Source organism: Ranitomeya variabilis, chromosome 2 (genome assembly GCF_051348905.1).
Source record: "Ranitomeya variabilis isolate aRanVar5 chromosome 2, aRanVar5.hap1, whole genome shotgun sequence".
In the NCBI taxonomy this organism is placed as follows: domain Eukaryota; kingdom Metazoa; phylum Chordata; class Amphibia; order Anura; family Dendrobatidae; genus Ranitomeya; species Ranitomeya variabilis.
Genome location: NC_135233.1, coordinates 820518239 through 820541744, shown reverse-complemented (window position 1 = coordinate 820541744; position 23506 = coordinate 820518239). Strand labels below are relative to the sequence as shown.

Below are 23506 nucleotides of genomic sequence, written 5' to 3'. Positions count from 1 at the left end.
ATGCAGTCAATGATTAACTGTGAATTTATATGGCTTAGAAATGAAAACATTCTGGCAGCCACGTATGACAGTGGGTAAACAGCAAAACCACAAATCCAGACATAGCTTCCAGGTGAAGGGAGAAATAGCGTTCACTTCAAACAAGAAAGAAAAAACGCACTCGTTTACTAAAATTTCATAAGAGCAACTGGAAATAATACTGGAACAGCTAAAACGTTCATTCCGTTAAAGCCATTTCAGACACAGGCAAGAAAAAGGTAAAAATGAAAGAGGACACTGTTGTGAAGGGGAACCACTTATATGGAAAATCCCAATCTGTAGCAGATCTGCAATTCATATTTGATTAATACCATCTCCCCCGTCCAAACTGTAAAACACACTAAAACCAATCTGGTCTGTCTGAAAGTGCAAATGTCTTAATCTGAGTTCAATATTCTTCAATGTATTTGTGAATAGTCAGATAGATGAGTGCTGCTATATTACTTAGAATTACAACTTCTGTTTCTTAGATGTATACTTTTATTCCCTATTCCCTGGAGCTCATGTACAGCATGAAAAACTGTTTAGTGGAAAACCATATTGCCCATAGTAACCAATCACAGAGTGACTTTCATCTATCCACAGCAGTTTCAGAAATTAAAAGTTTGCTCTGATAGGTTGCCAGGTTTAAAGTTAGATAAATGAAGTGCAATCAATCTATGTTTATGTATGATGCTCTAAAATGGGGCCAAGGTCAGAGGCTACGATGCTTAAGAACACTTATTTAATTATAATTTTTATAATCTGTGTAAGCAGACTGACAATTCATTCGATGAACTAGCACAGCACTCATTCATGGGTTAAAATAATTTTTAACCAGGTTTAAAATCATTTGTCTTAACAGTGCAAAAGAGGACTTGCACTGCAAGAACAATGAGGTCTATGCAAACTGACCAATCTATTACAGATCCCTCAGTGTGCATCATTTAGAGCAAAGAGCTTGTGTAAACAAGCTTTTACCCCCTTAACCCCAGGAGCTTTTTTCGGTTTTGCCTTTTCCTTTTTCACTCCCCTCCTTCCCAGAGCCATAACGTTTTTATTTTTCCGTCAATAGGGCCATGCGAGGGCTTATTTTTTGCGGGACAAGTTCTAGTTTTGAAAAACATCATTGGTTTTACCATGTCATGTACTAGAAAATGGGAAAAAAATCCAAATGTGGAGAAATTGCAAAAAAAGTGCAATCCCACTTTGGCTTTTTTGCTAGGTTCACTAAATACTAATAGTGACCTTCCATTATGATATTCCAGGTCATTATGAGTTCATAGACACCAAAGATGTGTAGGTTTTTTTTTAACTAAATTGTGAAAAAAAATTCCATCTTTTGCTATAAAAAAAAATTGTGCAATTTACCGATACCTGTAGTGTCTCCTTTTTTCGTGATCTGGGGTTGGGTGAGGGCTTGCTTTTTGCGTGCCGAGCTGATGTTTTTAATTTTACTATTTTTGGTGCAGATACGTTCTTTTGATCGCCCGTTATTGCGTTTTAATGCAATGTTGTGGCAACAAAAAAAGCATAATTCTGGCATTTTGACTTTTTTACAGCAATCAGGTTAATCCTTTATTTTTCTTGATAGATTAGCGGATTTTGAACGCAGCGATACCAAATATGTGTAGGTTTGATTTTTTTTATCTTGAATGGGGTGAAAGGGGGGTGATTTGAACTTATATAATTTTTTTTTTCATATTTTTTAAAACCTTTTTTTTTTACTTTTGGCATGCTTCAATAGCCTCCATGGGTGGCTAGAAGCTGCCACAACTTGATCGGCTCTGCTACATAGAGGCGATGCTCAGATCGCCTCTATGTAGCAGAATTACAGCCATGCTATGAGCGCCAACCACTGGGTGGCGCTCATAGCAATCCGGCATCAACAACCATAGAGGTCTCCTTCCTCTGGTTGTTATGCTGATGTACCTATGACTCTCCAATCTTGGCCGGAAGCGCTTGTTAAATGCCGCTGTCAGAGTTTGACAGCGGCATTTAGCTGGTCAATAGGCGTGGGTGGATCATCTAATCAATCACCACATCAAAGCAGGGGTACTGCCATCGGACATACAATTCCATCCAATAGCAGAAAGGGGTTAAATGACTGCCAACTGGTGATTCTTTAACTCCTTCACGAAATTTGATGTACCTATATGTCAGGGGTGGTGAACATCAGGCCCCAGGGCCATTTACAGCCCTTGATGACCTTTTATAAGGCCCCTGAGCAGATTCTCAAGGACCGCATTCTTGGGCAAGGAGCTGTAATTTGATTGCCACAAGCTCATTAATTTCTTCTTGCTCTGTTAGCACACACACACACACACACACACACAGACAGTATTCACTACTGAACATTGAAGGGCATGCAATGAAAGATTATGTCCTGAAACCAGTGCCAGAGTCAGTATGTACTTTGTGGGTGGAGTTTGTATGGCCCCCGAAGGTTGGTATTAATATCCAAATGGCCCTTCAGAGAAAAAAGATTCCTCACCCCTGCTATATGTCATGGTAGGATAGGGGTTCCTGACCAATGACTTATAGGTACATCATGGCAATCGTGCGATGCACTGAAGCTTTGCAGGCGTGATCACTGCTGGCCGGGAGCTTGGCTTATGTGATAGCTGAGCCTCATCCCACCCAAGGCTGTTTAATCCCCGAAATGCCATGATTGATATCGATCACAACATTTAGGAGGCTGGGAGAGAGAAGGGGCTCCCTTTCCCATCTGATCTGTTCCCCCGTGAATTCATCATGGCGGCCCAATTGTCATCATTGCAACCCAAGGTTGCATGATAATCTCTGGGTTTGCCAGCTAAGGCAAGCTTATGCTTAGCAATGCATTACACCAGTGGTCAGAGGGATTGCAGTTAAATTCCCATAGAGAGACCAAGTAAAAAAAAATTAAATAAAGTTAAAAAAATAAAAATATAAAGAAATTACTGAATAAAAAATATTAAATTTATAAATACGTATTTTTATGCAAAAACAAAAATATACAACAAACTTACACATATTTGGTATGACTGCATCCGGAACAACCAGATCTACTGTCATAAAACTGTCATACTAGTTAACCAGTTCAGTGAACACCATCAAAACAAAAAATAGAAACGTGAGGTAAAAAAACTATGCTTTTTCATCAATCGTTGTAAAAAAGTGGAATAAAACGCGATAAAAGTTATTAATGTAAATAAAAATGGTACAGATGAAAAAAGCCATCTTATCCAGCAAAAAATAAGCAAACTAACAGCTTCATCAGTGGAAAAAAAAGCTAAAGCTCTCACAATAGTCATGCAAAAACAATTATTTTTTCTGTAAAATAGTTTTAGATGTACAAAAGCGGCAAAATGTAAAAGATTATATAAATCTAGTGCTGCTATAATCATACTGGCCGGATGAATAAAGCTGTATTACCAATTTTAGCACATGCAGAATGGCATAGAAAAACACAATTCCTGAAATGTTGGCTTTTGTTCTTTCTTCCTCCCAAAAATCGTAATAGAAACCGATCAAAAAATATTACGTGTCCGAAAATGGTACCAATAAAAATGTCAACTCATCCCGCAAAAAAACATAACTCTGTTGGCAGAAACATAGAAAAATGATGACTCTCAAAATATGCAGATACAAAAACTTTATTTTGCAAAACAAAAGCGTCTTTTAGTCGTTGATAGTCTGTCAAACATAAAAAAACTATACAGTATAAATTTGATATCACTAATTGCACCGGCTCAAAGAATAAAGTCATCTAATCACTTATACCACATAAGGAACAGCGTAAAAAATAAATAGAATCAATTCTTGAATTCTTTGCTCATTCTGCCTCCAAAAAATCAAAGTAAGGCACTGCTCATATTTATCTTTTGCTATATGTTGGGAGCTTACACCGGTTTTCCATATAAATCTCTGAAATATGTCATTCAGATGGAACCTCCACTATAATGAGGCAGATGAAGACACTGTGGACACTGTCTGACCTATGATCCAGCGGTGTCCGTCTTTACAAGCATGTATAACAGCAAGGTGGTCCCTTCTGAAAATAACAAAACCACTGAACACAGGCTTGACGGAGTCCAAAGTCACTCTGCTGCCTCATTATAGTGATTTGATCCATTGGGAATTTCATCTGAATCACATTATTTGGAGATTCAGATTGATACCCCATATAAGTGCTCAGCGCAGAGCACAGGATGAATGTAATCCAAAATGGTATGTAAAATGTTCCCAATAAAAACTTCAACTCAAGCCACAAAAAAAGGCTTCTACATTACTTGTAACACAAAGGCTATGGAAAAGTGAAATGGAGTGAAAAGAAATTCAGAGAATTCTGCACTCCTAAATCAAATTGACCTTCTCCCATCTGAGCACCAATGTACGTAAACCACATTTAGGATCCACATGCTTGGCAATTCTGTAGCAATGAGAGCCCACCTAATTTACAAGTGCATGTCCTCCGAAGAACGATCTTGGCATAATGTACAGGGCACTCCAATGTACTAAGCATTACAACACAACATATGGGCACTACAATGGCAGATTTGCAATTTTCACTCAACAACATCCACTGCTGATTGTTTCTGGAAGACACCAATGGAGTCAAATTATCACTACACTTGTAGATACATTTCCAATGGGGTATAGCTTCCAAAATTGGGTCATTTGATGGAAGATACTCCTCTTATAGCACTTAGTATCTGTATATGGATTCCACAAACTATTGTAGAAAAACTGTGGAGTTTAATAGTGCTCTGTCCCTCCCGAGTCTCGCCGTGTGGCTTATCAAAACTGCACAGCTACATATGAGGTATTTTCATGTTCAGCAGATACTGTGTGACCAATTTTAATGCCATTTTTACCAATTTTGGCATGTGAAAATGTAAAATATGGGGTTAGAACAACATTTTTGTGGCAAAAATGCAATACTTTTTTCACTGTCCAATGATATCAAATTCAATGACATACCCGTGGTGTCAATATGATCACTGCACTCTTAGATGAATTATTTGAAAGGTGTAGTTTCTAAAATGGGGTCACTTATGGAGAGATTCTGCTTTTCTGGCACACAGTGCCTCTTCTAGTGGGTCATGGCACCAGCAAGCCATAGCAGCAAAATCTGCACTATAAAATCGTGTTCATTCCCTTCTGAGCTTTGCACTGTACCTGAAAAGTATTTTCTGATTAAATTCAGGGTATTGCACAATCAAGAAAAATTGCACAACAAACTGTGAGGTCCATTATTCCCTGTTATCCTTTATAAAAAATAACAAAAATTTGGAGCTAAACAACATTTGAGTTCAAAAATATAACTATTCTTTCTTCACAGCCCATTGGTATAAAATTCTGTGAGGCACATGTGGCATTAACGTGTTCACTTCATGCCTAGATGAATTCAATGGGGGGTGTAGTTTGTAAAATTGGGTCACTTATTTGAAGTTCCACTTTTCATTGCACCTCAGGAGTGCACTGCCAATGTGACATGGCACCCTCAAACCATTCCAGCAACATCTAAACCAATATGGTGCTTCTGAGCTTTGCACTGTGCCTCAAAATTAGATTTTGACTACGTATGGGGTAATGGCGTAATTGCATATCAAATTTTACCATTCAATTTCTCCAAATATCTCTTAAATTAAAAACTTGGGGTCAAAGTGACATTTTAGTGGAAGATTGGTAATTTTCCATAGATTCATCCCAATGTTATACAATTCTGTAAATTGCCTGAGGCTTAAAAATGCTCAGTACCCTCCTAGATAAGTTCCTCAAGAGGTCTAATTTCCAAAATGTGGTCATTTGTGGTGATGTCTGTTGTTTTGGCATGTCTGGGTCTCTTCAAATGTGACATGGCATCCTCAATCTATTCCAGCCAAAACTGAGCTCCAGAATTCAGTTGGCGCATCTTCCCTTTCAAGCTGTGCCATGTACAAATAGAGTAGTTTTATGCCACATAAGTGGTATCGGTGTACTCAGGGGAAATTTAACAACAAATAGAATGTTGCATTTTATTCTGTTACTCTTGTGAAAATGAAATATTTGGGGATGAAGCAACAATTTTGTGGGAAAAATTTCATTATAAAATTTTGTGGAGCCCCTGTGGGTTTAAGGTGCTCATCACACCTCTGGATATGTTCCTTGAGGAGTGTAGTTTCTAAAATGGGGTTACTTATGGGGGTTTTCAACTGTTTAGGCACATCAGGGGCTCTCCAAGCACAACTTGGCATCCCCTATCTATTCCAATCAATTTTGCACTCCAAAAGTCAATTGGCATTCGTTCCCTTCTGAGCCCTGCACCAAAACAGTAGTTTTCCACCACATATATGGTACTGGTGTGCTCAGAAGAAATTGCACAACAAATTGTATGGTCCACTTTCTCCTGCTACCCTTGTGGAAATGAAAACTTTCTGGCAAAAACATTTTTGAGGAAAAATGTATTTTTTCATTTTCACGGTTCAATGTTATAAAATTCCTTGTAAGGTGTAGTTTCCAATTTGGGGTCACTTCTGGGGGTTTTACACTGTTTAAGCACATTAGGGATCTGCAAACACGACATGGAGTCCCCTATCTATTCCAGCCAATTTTGCACCCCAAAAGTCAAAGGGTGCTCCTTCCCTTCTGAGCCTAAACATGGGGTATTGGCATACTCAGGAGAACGTGCACAACAAACTGTCTAGTCCATTTTCTCTGGTTACCCTTGTGAAAATGTCAAATTTGGGGCTAAAGCAACAATTTTCTTTTTTTTTTCTTTCACATAGCGTTAATTCTTGTGAGGCACTTGAAGGGCTAATAAACTTCTTGAATGTGGTTTTGAGCACCTTGAGGATAATTTCCTTTCATACAGAACACTCAAAGTGACTTCAAATGTGATGTGTTACTTAAAAAAATTGGTTTTGTAAATTGTGTTGGAAAAATGAGAAATTGATGATAAACATTTAACCCTTTAAACTTCATAGCAAAAAAATTATGCTTAAAAAATTATGCCGATGTAAATTAGACATGTGTTAAATGTTATTTATTAGCTACTTCTTCTGAAGATCTCTGTGCTTGTCATGACAATTCTCCTGTGTACGCCAGACTGTAGCTAGCATTCATAGCAGATCGTGATTTTTACCATACATAGCAGTACTGATGCACTGCTATGTATAGTACAAGCAATTAGACAATCACAGGTTCAAGTCCTAAGAGGACTATTAATTACAGTAAAAAGTACAAAAACGTTTTTAAAAATATGAAAAAACTAAAAAATACAAAAATTCAAATCACCCCCATTTTGCCCCATTAAATATATATTAAATATAAAACAATTAAAAAAATGTAAAAGGCATATATTTGGCATTGCTGCATTTGTACAAGTTCAAACTATCAAAATATAAAATAAATTAGAAAATTAAATGCAATAAAGGTGACTAAAACATCAAATCTATCATACAATAGCATCAGTAAAAATGTCAGCTCAGGGCACAAGAAAAAAATGCCATCCACAGCACTATATACCAAAAATTGAAAGCATTACAAGTCTTGAAAAATGGCGACACAAGCAAAGGTTTTTTCCCCAAAATCAGCAAGTTATTTTTAACTAGTTAAATAAAAAATGACTATAAATTTTTAGTATTGGCATATTTGTACTGACCTGGAGTATCATATTACCAGGTCAGTTTTACCATATAGTGAGCATAGTAAAACTGACCCAAAAGCATTGAGAAATTGAAGTTTTATGCAATTTCAATGCACTTGGAATTTTTTTCCTGCTTTTCAGCGAAATACATGCTGTTTTTTTAATGTTTTGTTTCATGTGAGGAGGAATGACTTAACAATATGAAAAAGTCAGTATGATAATAGCCATACTAAAGTAGTTCGTTTTTTCAGGCCATTTTCAGAAACTCTACACTTTATTTTTTGTGTCAAGAAATAGTTTTTTGCTCCCGAACATTTATCTTTTAATGATACCATTTTGGAGTACATACTAATGTTTTGATTTTTTTTATTGCATTTTGAAGATGGGTAACAGCAGCAACTGAAAGACGGCAATGCTTGAATTTAATTTATTTTTCTCTCTTCGGTGTGCAAATAATTTTTTATTTATGTAAGGTCGGTTTCATCATCATCACCGGCATTTTCCCATGCTCCTGAGGTCACCGCAGTTCAGCCCGGCCTCGATTATGCCACCACTGGTGAATGATGCTGCGCTCTTAGCAGCTTATTCACCAGTGGTTTTCAGCCAGGACGGTCGCACCTTGGTACCGTCTGGGTTGAAAACTATTTAGTCCCCAGACAAGGATTACAGCGTGAGACACAACGACAGACAGGTATGGTATATCGTTGCTTTTTTATTTTATTTTTATTACAGAAGATAGAGGGCGTTGGGGAGTTAGGTGTTGCAGTAAGTATGACTTAATTTAGAATATTAAAGGAGTCTGTGTAATCTTTTCAAATAAAGGATTTTATTCTGGCTGTGTCTTTATTTAACATATAACTATAAGATTAGTAATGGAGAGGTGTCTTACAGACACCTCTCCATTACAAAGCTGTGGGCTTGATGTCACCTGTCATTACAGAGGTGACATCAACCCCACAAACATGAACCCCACTTGCCAATGCTACAGGGCAAGTGGGAAGAGCTGAGCAAAGCGCCAGAAAAGGCGCACCTAATAGATGCACCTTTTCTGGGCAGCTGAGGGCTGCTGATTTTAGGCTGGGGGGCTTATATCAATTGCCCCTTACCAGCCTTAGAATAGCAGCCCCCAGCTGTGAGCTTTAGCAAGGCTGGTTGTCAAAAATGGGGGTACCCCATGTCATTTTTTAAAATTATTTATTTAGATAATTTAAAAAAACAGTGTGGTGACCCCTCTATTCTTGATAACCAAACTTGCAGAAGCTGACAGATGAAGGTTGCAGACCCAAGCTGTGAGTTTTGTCTGGCTAGTTCAAGAAAATAGGGGGGTTCATTCACATCCGGTTTTTCATTCATTTATTTAGTTAGATCGCAGCGACAGCTGTGGAATACTCTGATAATCCACTCTTGCTGTCGCTTTTAATAGCAGCAGCAGATGTCATATGATGGGGTCCCAAAAGCCCCTACCTGCTGTCATCATTCGGACATTATTCTCCTCTGCTCGTGAAGATCACCGGCAGAGCAGGGGAGAATGGTGAGAGCTGGCTTCAGCACCAGCTACTGGGGAACAGCGCTTACTGTAGCACTTCTTCCCCTGCAGCCGTCCGTGTGATACTGATGCATCACACGGATGGCATCCATATGTGGTATGTGTTTACACGGACCCATTGACTTGAATGGGTCAAGTGATCCATGCAGCTGCACAGAAATAGACATGTCTATGTGTGGGTCAATTGGACATGCTGTCCGTGAAAAAACACAGATATGTGCACAGACCCATTCATTTGAATGGGTCTACGTGTGTCAGTGTCTCTGGTATGTGTGAAAACTATCACCACATGTACTGGAGACACTAACGTGTGAAAGAGGCCTTAACAAGACTTTTATAGGCACAACAATACCAAAAATGTTTATTTTTTTAATTTTTTTAGTTTATTTTTGAACATGAAAAAGTGGGGAGATTTAAGATTTTATATTTTTTTTATTTTTTTTCATATTTTTGCTGTTTTTTAAGTTTTACATTTTTATTTTATGCCACGTAAAAAAAACTAAACTTGCAAATGCTTAGTTGCATATTGTATAAACTGCAATCCTTTTGTATTGTAGAATACAGTGTAACAGACATTCTTCAATGATTCACATGCAAGGGCTATGCTTTTTAGTTGGGCTAATGTGGCAATTATATGGGAACATCAGCAAGCTACTGGCTACTATGCTGACACATCTGCTCCCCGTGATCGGTTAAATGATTAATTAGCAAGGATCTGCTGGGTTGCTGCTGCACCAGGGAAATGCTAGCTGTGTATCTTTGTAAGTCCGGCATCACACTAAACATATGAAAAATTGGTCCCATTTTCTCGGGTAAGAGTCACACAAATTTTCTCCGTATGGTCATCTGTGTGTAATGCGTTTGCAATGCGATGATGCGATTTCCTCACATCCATGTATCCATATGACATCTGTATGACATGTGTATGGCTTTACATTTCTCACTGTTTTCCCCAATGAATTTAATGGCTCAATGGGCTGTAATGAAGAAAATGTGTGCGTAATTCTCGCAAGTCACACTGATGGTCTGTGTGGTGTCCGATTTCTTTCTTGCTCCAATAGATTTGCATTGGCGAGACTCAGCCAATATACACGCAAAATTGCAGCATGCTGCGATCTCCCTCACTTGTAGAACACGCCCCCGAGAAAAAATACGGTGATGTGAGCATCCCCTCATCCGTATTCTACACTAGTGTGACTTCGGCTTAACACAGCCAGAGTCTGCCTTGTATGGAGCAGGCTCAGCTTCTAAGCCCACTCCATACAATCTGCACGCTACCTGTCATGAAAAATTACATCACGTCATTAAGGGGTTGAATCTGACACACATCTCAAAGACTGTATAACCTGCTATTTTATCAGAATGCTAAAGATAGTAAATTCTGCCCAGGTGACACAATACACATTTGATAGACATTACTTGGACCTGAAAATTTTGATGGGTGTAGCTGAAATGTTAAGACATATTGGTTCTTTTAGTTTTTAGCCCTGATGTCATCTGTAGGGGGGAAGAAAGGTTGGACATTTTGGACTTAAGAGTGTCTCGTACTTTGCTCTCAAGAGAGATATTCAACAATTTCCAGTAGAGCAGCAGTTTATTCCCCTTCCCCATTGAACATATATGCATTATAGGCCAAGCCAAGTATACATTTGCATGGGCTGTGTCAAAAAGAATTGTAATTAGCCAAATGAGAATTTCGTTGAGTGCTATCCAAAGTGCTATCACCATTTGGCTACATTCCCACGAAGAGCTTTTGGTGCATTTTTGTGAAAAATGCAGCATCTTACTTTTCCAGGAAAGTGAATGAGATTTATGGAAATCACATGCCCACTGTGCTATATTTTTACCCAGTGTAAAGTGACCTGTGGTGCGCGTTGTCAATTTCTCTTTCGAGTACGCTGAGTTTTCTTTGCTGATTTTCTCTATAGACTTGCATTAGATGCGACTGAAATGCATATAAAATGCTTGTAATCCACAATCATAATATACTGTAGCAATAAAGTTTTATGAAAGCCAAACAACATTAAGTATGAAATACCAAGCAGCTTTATTTAACGAATGGCACACCAAAAAAAGAGACAAAAAATGTAACGTAAAAACATGATAAAAACGCAAGTAAAAAAAGCACACAATAAAGAAATGAAACAACGCAAATAACTTACATAGCACGTGCAAAAAATCTGCAACATCAAAAAGTCATCAAAAAACTCATTGTGGGAACGTAACTTTATTGTACGGTTATGTGCACATGTTGCAGATTTGCCTGTGGAATTTTCTGTGGAGATTCTGCATCTCTTGGCAGAAAATGCAGGTAAAAATCCACGCAAATTTGATGCAGTTTTTATGCGTTTTTATGCGGATTTTTATGCATTTTTGAAAGCTAAATAAAACTCTACTATTGAACAAATAAAAAGAATTGTGATGCAATTTTGAATAATTGAATAATGTTTACACACACAGATAGATAGATAGATAGATAGATAGATAGATAGATAGATAGATAATAGATAGGTAGACAGATAGATTGATGATAGATAGATAATAGATAGGTAGACAGATATATAGATAGATAATAGATAATAGATCTATAGATAGATATCACAAGTGTGGCCTTAAACGCAATATCTGTTTACCGTATATACTCGAGTATAAGCCGAGATTTTCAGCCCAAATTTTTGGGCTGAAAGTGCCCCCTCGGCTTATACTCGAGTCATGATCGGTGGTGGGGTCGGCGGGTGAGCACTGTTATATACTCACCTGCTTCCGGGGCTCCTGTCGCCCCCCCTGCACGTCCCACTGTCTCCGGGTGCCGCAGCCTCTTCCCCTGAGCGGTCACGTGGGACCGCTCATTAGAGAAATGAATAGCCTGCTCCACCTCCCATAGGGGCGGAGCCGCCTATTCATTTCTCTAATGAAGCGGTGCCGGTGACCGCTGATAGAGGAAGAGGCTGCGGCACCGAAGACAGGCAGGGGGAAGGAGCGGGACGCCGGGAGCAGGTAAGTATCGCATATTCACCTGTCCGCGTTCCACACGCCGGGCGCTGTCTCCATCTTCCCGGCGTCTCTCCGCTCTGACTGTGCAGGTCAGAGGGCGCGATGACGCATATAGTGTGCGCGCCGCCCTCTGCCTGATCAGTCAGTGCGGAGAGACTCCGGGAAGATGGCGCCGAGGAGCTGCAAGAGAGGTGAGTATGTGTTTTTTTTTTTTTTTTATTGCAGCAGCAGCAGCAGCACAGATTTATGTGGAGCATCTATGGGGCAATGGTGCAGAGCACTATATGGCAGAGCTATGGGGCAACGGTGCAGAGCACTATATGGCACAGCTATGGGGCAACAGCGCAGAGCACTATATGGCACAGCTATGGGACAATGGTGCAGAGCACTGTATGGCACAGCTATGGGACAATGGTGCAGAGCACTATATGGCACAGCTATGGGACAATGGTGCAGAGCACTATATGGCACAGCTATGGGGCAACGGTGCAGAGCATTATATATATGGCACAGCTATGGGGCAACGGTGCAGAGCACTATATGGCACAGCTATGGGGCAATGGTGCAGAGCACTATATGGCAGAGCTATGGGGCAACGGTGCAGAGCACTATATGGCACAGCTATGGGGCAACAGCGCAGAGCACTATATGGCACAGCTATGGGACAATGGTGCAGAGCACTATATGGCACAGCTATGGGACAATGGTGCAGAGCACTATATGGCACAGCTATGGGGCAGTGGTGCAGAGCACTATATGGCAGAGCTATGGGGCAACGGTGCAGAGCACTATATGGCACAGCTATGGGGCAATGGTGCAGAGCACTATATGGCAGAGCTATGGGGCAACGGTGCAGAGCACTATATGGCACAGCTATGGGGCAACGGTGCAGAGCACTATATGGCACAGCTATGGGGCAACAGCGCAGAGCACTATATGGCACAGCTATGGGGCAACGGTGCAGAGCATTATATATATGGCACAGCTATGGGGCAACGGTGCAGAGCACTATATGGCACAGCTATGGGACAATGGTGCAGAGCACTATATGGCACAGCTATGGGGCAATGGTGCAGAGCACTATATGGCACAGCTATGGGGCAATGGTGCAGAGCACTATATGGCAGAGCTATGGGGCAACGGTGCAGAGCACTATATGGCACAGCTATGGGGCAACGGTGCAGAGCACTATATGGCACAGCTATGGGGCAACGGTGCAGAGCACTATATGGCACAGCTATGGGGCAATGGTGCAGAGCACTATATGGCACAGCTATGGGGCAACGGTGCAGAGCACTATATGGCACAGCTATGGGGCAATAACGGTGCAGAGCACTATATGGCACAGCTATGGGGCAATGGTGCAGAGCACTATATGGCAGAGCTATGGGGCAACGGTGCAGAGCACAATATGGCACAGCTATGGGGCAATGGTGCAGAGCACTATATGGCACAGCTATGGGGCAATGGTGCAGAGCACTATATGGCACAGCTATGGGGCAACGGTGCAGAGCATTATATATATGGCACAGCTATCTATGGGGCAACGGTGCAGAGCATTGTATATATGGCACAGCTTTATGTGGAGTATCTATGGGGCCATAATGAACGGTGCAGAGCATTATATATGGCACAGCTTTATGTGGAGCATCTATGGGGCCATAATGAATGGTATGGAGTATCTATTTCTAATTTTGAAATTCACCGGTACCTGCCGCATTTTCCACCCTAGGCTTATACTCGAGTCAATAAGTTTTCCCAGTTTTTTGTGGCAAAATTAGGGGGGTCGGCTTATACTCGGGTCGGCTTATACTCGAGTATATACGGTAATTTATTAAAACATTGATAAAAAAATGACGTGGGCTCCCGCGCAATTTTCTGCACTAGAGAAGGGAAGCCAGCGACTAGGGGCCGATGTTTATAGCCTGGGAAGGAGCTAATACCCATGGATGTTCCCGGGCTATGAATATCAGCCAGCAGCTGTATATTTATCCTTTACTGGCTGATAATAGGGGGACCTCTCCTAAAAAAATGATGTGGGGTCCCCCTATAAATTAATAGCCAGAAAAGGCTATGCAGACAGCTGTGGGCTGATATTCATAGCATAAGAAGGGACCATGGATATTGACCCCCGGCTACAAACATACAAACACCAGCACTCAGTCGCCTCAGAAGTGGCGCATCTGTAAGATGTGCCAATTCTGGCACTTAGCCTCTCTCTTCCCACTGCCCTGTAGTGGTGGTAATAGGCGGTTAATGTCACCTTTGAATTGTAAGGTGACATCAAGCCAGCTTAGTAATGGAGAGGCGTCAAAAAGATACCTATCCATTACTAATCCTACAGTTGTTAATGGGTTAAGCACACACAAATGGCAGAACAAAGTATTTTAATGAAATAAAACACCACACAGTTTTGTCATCTTTGTTATACTTGTAATCCATGCGATGCCCTTGATCTCCTGGAAAAAAAGAAAAAATAATAAACCAACACAAATACTCCCTGGTCTGATGCAGTCCATTTAATAACGAGTGTCCCACGATGATCTCCCCTACAGAGCTGTCACATCAGAAGATGTGACAGCTCTTTAGGCCTCCAGTGACACACTGACAGGAGACAATAGATCCTGCAGTGTTATCACTGAGGGTTTGATGACGTCTTACTTTATGGCACTGCTCTGTGAAGAATTTTCCCACACGGTGATGCCGCAAGTGACAGTATGAACTCTGCACTCACAGCAGCGTAGGAATACAGTGCGGAAGGATACCTTCCATCATTGTATCCCGGAGCCCCTGGAGAGCGGTTGCATCTGCCGATGTGACAGCTCTCCATGGGAGATCATCTTGGGACACTTGTTATTAAATGGATTACATCGGATCAGGGAGTATACTGTTGGTTTATTATTTTTAATTTTTTTTACAGGTGATCGAGGGCTTTGGGGATTAGCTATATGGTGAGTATGTACTGTATGTCTGTATGTGTGTACATGTTTTTTTGTTTTTTACATTTTAACACAGTAGCCAGATGATGGGACTACTACTGTCCCATCATCCGGCTACCTGTCACTGTAACAGACATAGCCGGATGGGTCTAGTAGTTCCATCGGGCGATGCCTGCCTAAACACAAACGCACACACACAGCCCCGCACACGCAAACATACAGCCCCGCAGACCCACGCACCCACACAGCCACACACATACGCACAGATACACACAGCCCCGCAGACGCATGCAGAACCATGCAGACACACAGACACACACAAACACCAGCACACAGACATGCACATCTTCTCCGCACACACACAGTCTCCGCCCACACACACACAGTATCCACCCACACTCCACCCACACATTCTTCCCCCTCCCGATCTGCAGCGCTTCTCATGGGCACATTCTCAGCAAAACTGCAATCTTTTTTAAACCTGCTGTTTTGCTGCGGATTGGTCTAACACAATGGAAGTCAATTGGTGTAGAAATGCTGCAGATCCGCTAAAAGAATTGACATGCTGCGAAAAAAAGTTGCAATTCTGCGCGTTTTTTTCCACAGCATGTGCACACCAAATGTCAATTTCACATAGGCTAACCTTGCTTGTGCACTTCACTGCAGATTTGATGCAATTCCGTGCATCCAAAAAATGCTGCGGATCCACATCAAAATCTGCAGTATGTGCACATAGCCTATTAGAATTTAAAAAGAGGTTATACTGCAATTTAAAAGGAATGTAATTTATACAAAAATAAGAATTTCTTACCTTGCTTACTGATTCTAAATATCATAGCACCAAATGATGAATGGTATGATTTAGTGTAAAAATTGTAGAGCAAAGACTAATATAACTTAAATGGAAATTTTATTGATAAAAAAATAAGTGAAATTCCCAGATGAAGGAAAGCTGAAACAATTTTTTCATCGAAGGAGATAGAATTCAGGATATTACATGTTAGCTTAACCTTTGTGGCTTAAAAAATGTGCCTACTAAAAAAAAATACTAACCAGAATGTTATTTGGAGGAAAAACTTTTTTATAACACCAAAAAGAACTTTCACATGAATTAAAATGTGGAAAAGGTTAGACTATAGTAAATTATGACAGCCCACTAAGCTTCATGCAATATTGAATGGTAAATCTAAAGGGAGATTATGGTCAGAAAATTATCTGTGTTTCATGCTTTTATATGAGACATATATTTTTAAAGTTTGTGGTTGTTTTGTTCCATGTAATTTGTATTAAAAAAGACCTGATATGTTTTTTTATACTGATGTTTGCAGTATGCCAACACTTTTTGTTCTTTCCACATCACTTATTAGCAGTCTTTTCACTACCTTCTCAGGCATGATTGCAGTTAAAGGGAACCTGTCACCCCCCCCCCCAGGCATTTGTAACTAAAAGAGCCACTAATGCTGCATTCTGACAAGGTGGCTCTTTTAGTTATTGGTGCTGTAACTTCAGAAATAATCCATTTCATAATTTGTCCCAAATACCTTGAATCAGTCCTGGAGGCAGGTCTTTCCCCCCCTGCTGCAAACGCAGCACCGCCGTCACTCATGTTCTCTTGGCGCCGGGCGCCACCTCCTCAGCGCTGTTTTCAAATGAGCCGGCACCTGCACTCTTTTCTCATGTCTTGGGCATGAGAAGAGCAGGCAGAAAAAAGCCTTTACTTAAAAGTAAAAATTATAAACCTCATTTGAGTTTGCAGAAAGACCTGTGGAATACTAGCCAAATGTATGGATGAATGTGCTGTGATCAGATGAGACCTAAATTTCCTGGTAGACGGCTGCGCTGACTTTGGTCTTGTTAAAACACAGTGGACTGTTATGGTTCTCAATGGCAAGAGAACATAGCCCAGCAAACAAACGAACTAGCTCTTGGAAGGATGGAAACTAAACTGACCATGAACTAAACCTGCCGCACAACTAACAGTAGCCGGGTAGCGTAGCCTGCGTTTTATCCCTAGACGCCCAGCGCCGGCCGGAGGACTAACTAATCCTGGCAGAGGAAAATATAGTCCTGGCTCACCTCTAGAGAAATTTCCCCGAAAGGCAGACAGAGGCCCCCACAAATATTGGCGGTGATTTTAGATGAAATGACAAACGTAGTATGAAAATAGGTTTAGCAAAATTGAGGTCCGCTTACTAGATAGCAGGAAGACAGAAAGGGCACTTTCATGGTCAGCTGAAAACCCTATCAAAATACCATCCTGAAATTACTTTAAGACTCTAGTATTAACTCATAACATCAGAGTGGCAATTTCAGATCACTAGAGCTTTCCAGACACAGAAACGAAACTACAGCTGTGAACTGGAACAAAATGCAAAAACAAACAAGGACTAAGTCCAACTTAGCTGGGAGTTGTCTAGCAGCAGGAACATGCACAGAAAGGCTTCTGATTACAATGTTGACCGGCATGGAAGTGACAGAGGAGCAAGGCTAAATAGCGACTCCCACATCCTGATGGAAACAGGTGAACAGAGAGGATGATGCACACCAGTTCAATTCCACCAGTGGCCACCGGGGGAGCCCAAAATCCAATTTCACAACAGTGGACCTACACCAACAGATGACATGGCTCCCCAAACCATCACTGATTGTGGATACTGCACACTAGACCTTGGAAATCAAGGTCCCAGAGTCAGGAGGAATAGTGAAGAGGCACACAATCCAAGCTGCTTGAGTTCTAGTGTGAAGTATCCACAATCAATGATGATTTGGGGAGTCAAGTCATCTACTTGTGTAGGTCTACTGTGTTTTATCAAGACCAAAGTCAGCACAGCCGTCTACCAGGAAAGTTTAGAGCACTTCAAACTTCCCTCTGCCCAAAACCTTTTTCAAGATGTAAATTCATTCTGCAGCCGTACTTGGCACCTGTCCACACTGCCAAAAGTACCAATTCCTGGTTTAAAAACAACTTTGTCACTATGCTTGATTGGCCAGCAAACTCGTCTGCCCTTAACTCCATAGAGAATCTATGGTATATTGTCAAGAAGAAGATGAGAGACACCAGACCCAACAATGCAGACAAGTTGAAGGCTGCTAACAAGGAACATGGTCTTCCAATGCACATCAGCAGTGCCACAAGCTGATTGCCTCCATGTCACGCTGCATTGATGCAGTAATTGATGCAAAAGGAGCCCCTACCAAGTATTGAGCGCATTTACTGAACATACATTTCAGTAGGCCAATATTTCTGATTTTAAAATCATTTTTTCAAGCAGGTGTTATTCAGTATTCTAATTTACTGAGATAATTACTTTTGGGTTTTCATTGGCTGTAAGCCATAATCATCAACATTAACAGAAATAAACACTTGAAATAGATTACCGTCATGACTCTATATAACATACGTTTTTCACTTTTTGTACTGAAGAGCTGAAATAATTACCGTATATACTCGAGTATAAGCCGAGATTTTCAGCCCAAATTTTTGGGCTGAAAGTGCCCCTCTCGGCTTATACTCGAGTCATGATCGGTGGTGGGGTCGGCGGGTGAGGACTGTCATATACTCACCTAGTTCCGGCGTTCCTGTCGCTCCCCTTGCCCGTCCCACGGTCTCCGGGTGCCGCAGCTCTTCCCCTGAGCGGTCACATGGGACCGCTCATTAGAGAAATGAATAGGCTGCTCCACCTCCCATAGGGGCGGAGCCGCCTATTCATTTCTCTAATGAAGCGGTGCCGGTGACCGCTGATAGAGGAAGAGGCTGCGGCACCGAAGACCAGCTGTCCGGGGGAAGGAGCGGGACGCCGGGAGCAGGTAAGTATGTCATATTTACCTTCCCTCGTTCCACACGCCGGGCGCCGCGCCATCTTCCCGGCGTCTCTCCGCTCTGACTGTGCAGGTCAGAGGGCGCGATGACGCATATAGTGTGCGTGCCACCCTCTGCCTGATCAGTCAGTGCGGAGAGACGCCAGGACCGGACGCTGAGGAGCTGCAAGCAAGAGAGTTGAGCATGTGCTTTTTTTTTTTTATTGCAGCAGCAGCAGCACAGCTTTATGTGGAGCATCTATGGGGCAACGGTGAAGAGCACTATATGGCACAGCTATGGGGCAATGGTGCAGAGCATTATATATATATATGGCACAGCTATAGGGGAAAGGTGCAGAGCACTATATGGCACAGCTATGGGGCAACGGTGCAGAGCACTATATGGCACAGCTATGGGGCAATGGTGCAGAGCACTATATGGCACAGCTATGGGGCAATGGTGCAGAGCACTATATGGCACAGCTATGGGGCAATGGTGCAGAGCACTATATGGCACAGCTATGGGGCAACGGTGCAGAGCACTATATGGCACAGCTATGGGGCAACGGTGCAGAGCACTATATGGCACAGCTATGGGGCAATGGTGCAGAGCACTATATGGCACAGCTATGGGGCAATGGTGCAGAGCACTAAATGGCACAGCTATGGGGCAATGGTGCAGAGCACTATATGGCACAGCTATGGGGCAACGGTGCAGAGCACTATATGGCACAGCTATGGGGCAACGGTGCAGAGCACAATATGGCACAGCTATGGGGCAATGGTGCAGAGCATTATATATATGGCACAGCTATGGGGCAACGATGCAGAGCACTATATGGCACAGCTATGGGGCAATGGTGCAGAGCACTATGTGGCACAGCTATGGGGCAATGGTGCAGAGCACTATATGGCACAGCTATGGGGCAATGGTGCAGAGCATTATATATATGGCACAGCTATGGGGCAACGGTGCAGAGCACTATATGGCACAGCTATGGGGCAACGGTGCAGAGCATTGTATATGGTACAGCTTTATGTGCAGCATCTATGGGGCCATAATGAACGGTATGGAGTATCTATTTTTAATTTTGAAATTCAAAATTGGGCGTAGTAGAAGATCTGTCGGTTCCTATCATGCTATTTCTACTGTGGTGAAATTGATGCCACTTCTGTTGTGTAAGGCCCTCATTTGTTTAAATGTGAACACTCCTGGTTGGGTGTCCATCTGCTAGATTGGGCACAGTGGAAGACCTGTCGGTCCCTATTATACTATTTCTATTGACATGAAATTGATGCCAGTTTGGTAGTGTCTGTCACTAATTTTTGAAAATATGTAGACTCCTGGTTCGGTCTCCTTCATGTGTGTTGCCTGTACCAGTAAGCATCCAAGACCGTCAGGCCTCCACTTCCTTGGACTCAACTACCCGTGTTACTATCCTTAAATTTTTCTGACAACTGTAGTCTACAAAACTGATATTTGGGCCACCTGAATATGGCTCAGCATGAAAGCAGGTAGAGGTAAACTAATAATTTGTGGGGGCACCACAGAAAACAATATACTGGGATCCTAACCTTGACCTAAGAAATGCATGAGCAATGAAAAACAAAACAAAACCCTTTTGTTGATCCCCACTTGTATGGCCTATTCTGTGTTTTGTTTTTCAAAGCAGGTAGAGGTGTTGCATGTGGTATCATGGCTCTCAGCAAAGGAAGCTTACACCGATTCCTCACCCACCTCATCTTACTGTAACGTTCAATTGAAAGCTGTACATGCTGTCCCAGACCCCGATACCTCATGCCTGGCTGATTTCTGCAGTAAAAAATGCTACAATTTGTACTGTGGGGGAATTGAGGCCACTTTCCTGGTGTCTGTCCCTCATTTTATGTGTTTTGGCAGCATTTGGGCCCGTTATAAGGTGTTTATTTCTGCCTCCCATTGACGTGAATCTCATTCGGTTATGTTCTGCAAATATTTGACAAATTAATAGGCGAATATTGAAAATGTGATGATCGTAATCCAAACCTTGACATATTCGCTCATCTCTAGTTGTTAGGCAGCAAAACATGAAAAATACCGTGAGTTGAATACTTTTGCAAGCCACTGTAGCCTACAAAATGTTAACTTTCTGTTGCATGTGACATTTTTTTCTCTTACTCCAAAATAAATGCCCACCTATCTTTGTGCCATCAAGCAATTATATTCTCTTGAAATTATAAATGATATGCAAAATCAAGAGAGAAGAGAATATTTAATTTCCTACTATGGTTTGTGATGTTCTCTAAAGGTATCACTCAATCATTCAAATTATCATCCAATGGAGCTGGTGAAAAAAATTAAATATCATCTTTCTTTATTTTTATGAATAGCTCCATTGTTGTTCATCTCTTTTCAATATATTCCACTAAAAAATCCAAAACAAAGAAGCAGACATTATCATGACCAGCTGCTGCCACCTTGGGCTAATATTAAAACAGGGCAACAATGTAAAATTCTGAATGTTTAAATAGTGTAATTCAATTATGGTTGTCAGGATTTACATAGCGTAACCATATTCAATAAAAGATGAACATTACCATTTTCATATTATTAATAAATAAATCTAGGAAAATGCGCTGGTATGTTACAGTATGAGATGGAGAGCAGTGCCTTTCCTTCGCTTCCGGAAAAGATCTGTTCAGTCAGGAAATAATTTGTTAGTTTTACCTCCCAGCTCACTGCATGTTGCCAAGTTTATGAGGGTATCCTTCCTATTTTAATCAATGACAAGCTGCGTTTATACAATCTCCTGTTGTTGTCTGGTCAGCAGTATGTGACAGCCCACATCACTGTCATTGTTTATTCATTGCTAAAACATATTAATCACTACATTTTGGAAATAATATGTCGACAATAACTGTTGGAATGGTATTACTTTACGAATATATGAAGTTGAAAACTTAAATTACATTTCTCACTCTTGTGTTGAGCTCTTTTCATCCATGTTATTTTTTGTTTCACTACATTTACTAGCGCATGCAATTATTTTCTTACAATGCTAATATATAAACTTAAAAAAAAGAAAATATTGATTTAATCTATAGCCATATTATTATGCTTATTAATGGTTGCTTTATTAGGGTTTGTGTGTTGTGTGTTAAATGATCCTATGAGTCTCTAACATTAATAGATCCTGTCTGCGCCCTTAGCATAAGAAATGCTAAAATTGTTTAGGGCTGCCTTTGCCTGCATGGTGTTAGGGCAGAAAGGTGGCTCAGTGGTTAGCATCGCAGGATTGGAGTCCTGGGTTCAAATCCCACCAAGGACGAAATCTGCAAGGAGTTTGTGTGTTCTCCCCATGTTTGCATAACTTTCCTCTGGGTACTCTAGTTTTGATCCAAAGACATACTGATAGGGAATTTAGTTTCTGAGCCCCATCGGGGACAGCGATGATAATGTGTGCAAAACTGTAAAGCGCTGTGGAATATGTTGGCGCTATATAAAGAGATTATTATTATGGTGATACGCCTCAGAAACTCAGGAAAGCAAGTTGCAGCACCCTTAGGTTCCCAAGATAGTAGTGGCCTTCTCTATTGGTAATGAAAGTATTTAGTACAGATTCAAGCAGCAGAATCCCCTTAATCTGCGCCTGCATTCTATGATTTATTTATTTTACTTTTATAGTGACATTAATTCCACATCAGAATTTTCTGCCTCCATTGGAGGTTACAATCCAGATATCAGTATGTCTTTGGAGTTAGGGAGGAAACCGGAGTACCCAGAGGAAACTCACGCAATCATGATAAGAACATACGAAATCCTTGCAGATGTTGTCCTGGGAGTGATTTGAACCCAGCATCCCTGTGATATAAAACAACTCAATGCTTAGCAACTCAATGCACTCATTGCTTCTTCCATTTTAGAACTCTGTGGATGCCATTGTTTATTTGCATGCATTACCTATTGGCAATAGGGACTGTTGCTGTGCAGTCTATGGTAAGTCACAAATCATTATAGAACTTCTCATGCCATTACATTGCAGTTTCATGTCATTTCTGACATTTGAACAAAGACTGAAAATCCCCTTGAAAAAAACTAGAAATCTCAGTTAGGTTGAAACCTAACCATTTTCAATTTTCAATTTTTACAGACCACACAGGGTGTTGAGATCAGGCCAAGAGACCCACATCCAGCCAATACATTGCAGCCAGTCTATACACTTATCATATTTGTCAGATGTGTGAAATCGGACTTACAGAGCCAATATATCAAGTCAGTCCATACACATATCATGAAGGTCAGATGTATTAAATTGGACGTATGCAGAGAGACATGCAACCAGCCAATACATCGTGGTCAGTCCATACACATATCATGAAAGACAGATTTGTGAAATCAAACTTATAGAGACCTCCAGCCAACCAATATTTAGCAGCCAGACATATCATAAAGGTCAGATGTGTGAAATCGGACTTATACAGAGAGATTCACAGCCAGCCAATACATTGCAGCCAATCATTAAAGTCAGATGTGTGAAATCAGATTAATACAGAGAGACTCGGACCTAGCTAATACATAACAGCCAGTCCATACACATATCATGAAGTTGAGATGTGTGA

The 23506-nt window shown here is 41.1% G+C and overlaps 1 protein-coding gene across 1 annotated transcript in view; it reads right to left on the bottom strand.

Annotated features, from left to right (window-relative positions):
• BMP5 (bone morphogenetic protein 5) overlaps positions 1 to 23506 on the bottom strand; it is a 450166-nt gene that overhangs the window by 192394 nt on the left and 234266 nt on the right. The gene's annotated exons all lie outside the window — the stretch shown is intronic.